Source organism: Scaptodrosophila lebanonensis, unplaced genomic scaffold, assembly GCF_003285725.1.
Source record: "Scaptodrosophila lebanonensis strain 11010-0011.00,11010-0021.00 unplaced genomic scaffold, SlebRS2 tig00000138-arrow-arrow-pilon, whole genome shotgun sequence".
Taxonomy (NCBI): Eukaryota; Metazoa; Arthropoda; class Insecta; order Diptera; family Drosophilidae; genus Scaptodrosophila; species Scaptodrosophila lebanonensis.
In genome coordinates this window covers 611,081-617,080 of record NW_022060587.1, presented here as the reverse complement: position 1 = coordinate 617,080, position 6,000 = coordinate 611,081, and positions in this window count along the sequence as shown.

Here is a 6,000-nt window from a genome sequence, read left to right as displayed (position 1 = left end):
GAATAACTTGAATGCAAATATCGATAACCAAGCTGGTACTTGGCCACCCATGTAGTATCTGTATCTGTAAATGTACTGTGTGAGTATTTTTTTTAACAAATAATGAAAAATAATTAGAAAAACCATATTAGACTTAAACTATTAACTAAATTACTAAAATGTCGTATGTATTCATAACTATGTACTATACACGTATGTGTCTGTGCGTGCAAGGATGCCAGAAGCCAGAGGAACACCTCTATATATACACTTGTATGTACATTTGAATGTCTAGCAGGTCACACAGCCTAAATGCATATTTAAATAGTTAAATGTAAAAAGCATTACATATTACACACGCACTTTAGTCGTACCCAGCCAGCACATTGCGCTGACGCGCTGTTCCGTAATTCCAAGGTATTATACTTGCGGTTGCACTAAAAGGTTAAAAGGACAAAGCACACACACACACACACACACATAACTTTGGATAGTGGTCTACATACATATGTCTATGTTTTTCAAGATAGATTTGAAAAGCAAACTAGTACATAAAGAGCATATGATATTAATTATTAATTTCAATTATGCGTACACTCGCCTACAATACTAAATTGGCACACTCTTTTCAAAACTCCCACATTTAAAATGGTTCTACTCTCTCATAATCATATATATATATACATACGAGTATGGACGTATATATGAAACTAAAAAATGACCCACTATAAAGTGATCGCATTGCCTCTCAATACTAGAATAATCTTGAACTTTGGTCCACACGATACAACAATCCTCTCCCACTCCCACTCCCAATCCAACATCCACCCCTCTACAAATTCCATTGTCTAGAATTATTATTTGTTAATGGAAAACCATAAAGACTAAAACTTGAATTTAAATCATACCAAAAACAAAAACAAAAAACTAAAATAAAAAAATCTGTCATAAGTAAACTAAAAAATAAATACTTAAATTGAACTAAAAAGAAATGACCCTAGGTGTTTTACAAATGCTTAATAACAAATTTCAAATTTAAATATGTAATTAAACTAGTTTAGAAAACTAACGAAGCCCCCATTAGAGAAACCAAAGATGCTTTTCAAAGTACGAGTATGTGCAGCATATGCATGTAACTAATAGGAATACAAGTACTTGTATTAGTCTAATTCGTGGCAGTCAATTATCATGCTTCCCCCTCCCCCAAAAACGCGTATTGCAAAACTCTCTAGAGACACCTACTACTAGTACTATACAAGTACGTATATCGATGTATGTTCTTTTAACAATATGTATAATGATAATGATAACAATAACAATAACAATAACGATGATTCAGCGTAAACAGATACCAAAGAAAAGAAGAAAGGTGTTGAGAAAGCTTAGCAAGCTTAACCGCACCACAGTCACATCTTATCCTGTTTGCAACAAACACAAAATGAGAAAGATACTAAGTACGTTGAGTGCAAAACTTAAGAAAATATAAAACTATGGGTATGTGCATGCATATATATATTTATTAACAAACTGACTCCCTAGAGAGGCGCATAGTTAGAGTATTGCTAGCAAAGATACGAGAATGCTCGTAGAAGATCTTTTGTTCAGCACCAGTGTGTACATATAGTGTGTACATAGGTAAGCAACAATACCTTTAAACCTGTGCAATTTGGACCAACTTACTGAACTCACTTAACACTCAAGATTCCCAATATGAATGAAAACAAAGCAAACACTAAAACAAATACAAATACAGATACAAATATAAATATAAATGCAAAAATATCTTGAAATCAGCCGATAAAGATGACGCGTCAGAAACTACCTACAGACATACAACTACATACATACTTAAATGTGTGTACGCGAGTATGTGTCTAGCTACAATTGCAAACTCCCACTCTCGATTAGAGCGAATAAGTGTCTACAACCTGATTAACAGCAATGTATATATTTACAAGAATATGCATACACGTGTATGTACGTATGTATGTATGAGTAGGAATATATATATACATATGTACATGCATGGGTCTGCAACTGCAACTTACAGCATCTAGTATCTACGGTATTTTACTAACTATACACTTACTTTTCTATGTGTGTATCTAGAAGCTTCCAAACGGTTTCCAACCCACAACATGTAGTCCATACGTTCCACTACGCCGCATTAAAGTGCTTCAAGTCTTTGAGATACGTGTACGTACTAACTATTTGGGTCGATTGTGAGCAAGTGGGCCGAAGAGAGAAACTTTGCGTATATATGCAGCTTTCAGCAGAATATTTATTGTATACCACCTCTATGTTCATAAGTACTTACCAGATCTCATTTCCCAGATCAATAATTCTTCTTGCAACACGAACATCATCATCATCGTTGCCTCGCCATCGCATATGTATGTAATTATGTTAACATGGCTTAACCAACTAGGCAGAAATCCTACAATTCATGGAACATGGAACTAATGATCAGTGGTCCAATACTTGTATTTTGTACACCACTCACTCTCTCTATATCTGATCAATCGCAAGCAATTGTTCCTCATTTCGCTCATTTGGTAGACCGCTTTGAAGAGTAATCGGTGAACAAAGATCAGTTAAATAGTGTGATAACTTTTGTTTGAATACGATGACTTAAGCTTTCCAACCAGATATCAGAAAAAGTAGAATTTACATATTCCAGGAAGATGAACATATTTTTCCTCTACTGATCTGTAGTTAAAAAACTCTGGTGGACGCTTTTGGGTGATATCGAACGCTTTTCGTCACCTGGACTTGTAATTTTGAGGATCACGCTCAGTCACTGACTATTACTTGATATGCGCCTAACGGCTTACAATATATAGACATACTATATATGTCAATATTTCCAAATTTTCAAGTTGCAAGCTCAATAAAGTTCAAATATATCACTGCAGATTTTATGTTGCTGATTGTTCAAACTGGATTTGGGGCCTCAGAGGCAAATGTTGGTCTCGTGCTCGTTGAATTGTAAATTCACTTTAGTAATTGAACAGCCTCAACATTATCCTCACTTTGGAAACAGTACTACGATTACACTCGTTCAAAGCATACCCATTTGCCAGGTTACATCCATACATCCATACATCCATACGAGTACATCACACCTTTACGGATTGCCTATTCACGCAAGCTTTGCGCAACTTTTTGTACCCCAGTTCCACAAATGCAATGTACATACGTATTACACACATACACACACACACACAAACACACATAGATACTATACATACCTAAGTATATGTATGTAGGTATATGTACTAGAGACCCTCCTGAACTCAAACTAAGAGCCTTTAATTTACTAAAAAACAAAAAACAAATAAAGGAAGACTACATTTTATTATACAATGCGCAAGAGCAAGATGGAAAAATCTCTAAAACAAGAACTTTATTACAATTTTAAAGGATTATAAGTATTTACTAAAGCGTCAGATGAGTAGCAAAAAATTCTATGTATTTATTACAACAAAAACGCTATATTTTCATCTTTTATGTCAATGAAACAAATCTATATATACATACACTTATATTGAAAAACAAATTTATATACATATATACATGCATATACATATATATAAATGGAAATTAGGTTTAATTTTTAAGCAAAATTTACTAACTCTACTACAAGTAACGAAAAGTAAAAGTTAAATGAAATGCAAATGAAAATGAAAATATTTTAAGAACTTAAGAAACTGTTAAAAAGAATATTATATTAAATAGTGGCATTATGTGGAATCAAAAGACGCAGGAACTGTAGCGAAAGCTGACAAAAGGAGTTAAGGGAAATAAAAGATATGCTGCAACTTAACAAGTCCCATTGTGTTGAATAAGTGGCAAAAAATAAATATAATTATAATGATGATTAGCAGCAACACATGAAGGTTATTGTTAAACACAAAAAGGGTTAATATTTTTGTTGTTTTTTTAGTTCAATGAAATGCTACAAATACTGAACAACTACGGCAATGTATGAATATTCGGAAAAGAGCAGCAAGTTGAAACTATTTACAAACAAACAGCCCCTACCAGCCCACACAACCTTTAATCATAATCAGTTTGATGTACAAGTACATATGTACATACGTACTATATGTGTGTAATTAACTACTAATTGTGCTGCACAAAAACAAAATGGCATTAATACTAAGTGACTAGAACTAAAATCCAATCGAACAGATGCAATATTGCAAGAAAAACACAAATACTGCAAACGCCACACCTACAAGCATACATATGATGAGCAAACGGTCCCAGGATTAGGGAGCATAAAACTTGAGTCGAACTACAACTCTTTCCATGGAAGTAGAAGCACTACCGATACATGCACATACATATGTATACTGCTTATATACTTGTACGAGTATATGCATGCAAACAAGCTTACACGGTATAGTATACGAGTGAGTACTACTTGTATGTGTATTTAGGGGCATGTACCTGCCAGGCAAGGGCAAGTAGGGAAATAAATACAAAAGAATCTCCACACAGACACACACAAAAACAAAAATAATTACAAATTTCACAGTTAGCCACAAAACAAAAATACAAAAAAGAAAGAAAAGAAACAGGCAAAGCAGCAAAACAAACAATGAAACAAACAAATTTTCTGAAATGCATTTAAATGGAAAAAATAAAATTGATTATCAACTTATATTTAACATTTAAGTTATATCTCACACATTTATTCAAGCATGCATACATAAATGTGGGTGTACCGAAATGCAGATTATATATACACATACCCACACACACACACACACACACACACACACACACACAAAACCCAATGAATAATAAAGAATAAAATATATTTAAATCATGTACTCCCCCACTTTTTACATTTCGAGGGCGGCCAGGGAAGAAAAAAATATAAAATCTAAAATGTAAAGGGTGATCCATATAGCGTTTTTGAAACATATGTTATTATTTTAGGAGGACTCGGACGATCAATGGTTTCAACACATGCGATTTGACGCCATTCGTAAAACTGGGCTATCAGGATGCACTTGTTCCATAAATAAATGAGATAAACCAATAATATTAAAACAAAATTTTTTTTGTTCTTTTTTATGAATTTATAAAAACAACCACTATCTATACCATCCCCACTAAAACTCTGACGGATTCAATCAAAACGTACTACTACAAGTTTTACAATAAAACTTACCTCAGCAGTAATCTTCGTCTCCCTTGACACTATATAGAGTGGACAAAAAAAGTTTAAGTACACTTTGATTTTTAAAGAATATTCGATTAAATTAGTGAATTTTCGGACAAAAATATATCCAAAGTCTTCAGATTATGATTGGCAAGGGCGTAGGCAGCTTTCACCAAAGGGGGAAGCCAAAAAATTAATATTTTGATTAAATAATGCACGATGCATTTAAAAAATAACTTATGCATATGATCAATGAAAAAACTTCAACAAATCCAACTCAGATCCATTTAAAGGCGAAATAGTGCGTCATAAAAATGAATATTAATATTATTATTATTATTATTCGTAAAAATTTTTGGGTAGACTAAAATAAAATAGTCCCCTTAAATATTAGGTAAACAGAAAACAAGGATATATAAGTATATGTTAAATTCGATACTTTTATAAACAAATAATGCATTTTTATTAGGTGTAAGTACACAACAACTTGTTTGCCCACTGTACATAATCGTACACTCCATTGTTTCTTCCAACAAAAACTCTATCCCTCTTCAATATGTAATATGGTTCCAATATCTGAATACCCTATACCTAAAAGTTGTGCCTGTTTATTGCGAATGTGTGTAAAACGCAGAAGGAGGCGTGGTACAAGGCGCGTTCTAAAGTAAACAGGACTTTTCAAAATAAGAAAAATAAACAATAATTTTGGCAAAATCAATTTATTTAATTAAAAAAGTCCCCCTCGAAATCCAGAATAAATAAAATTGAACCGAGTTTAAAAACGACTTTTAGGCTCCTTCATGCTACACCACTCAGTTCAGAGTCAACTTATGCTGGTTTCGGAT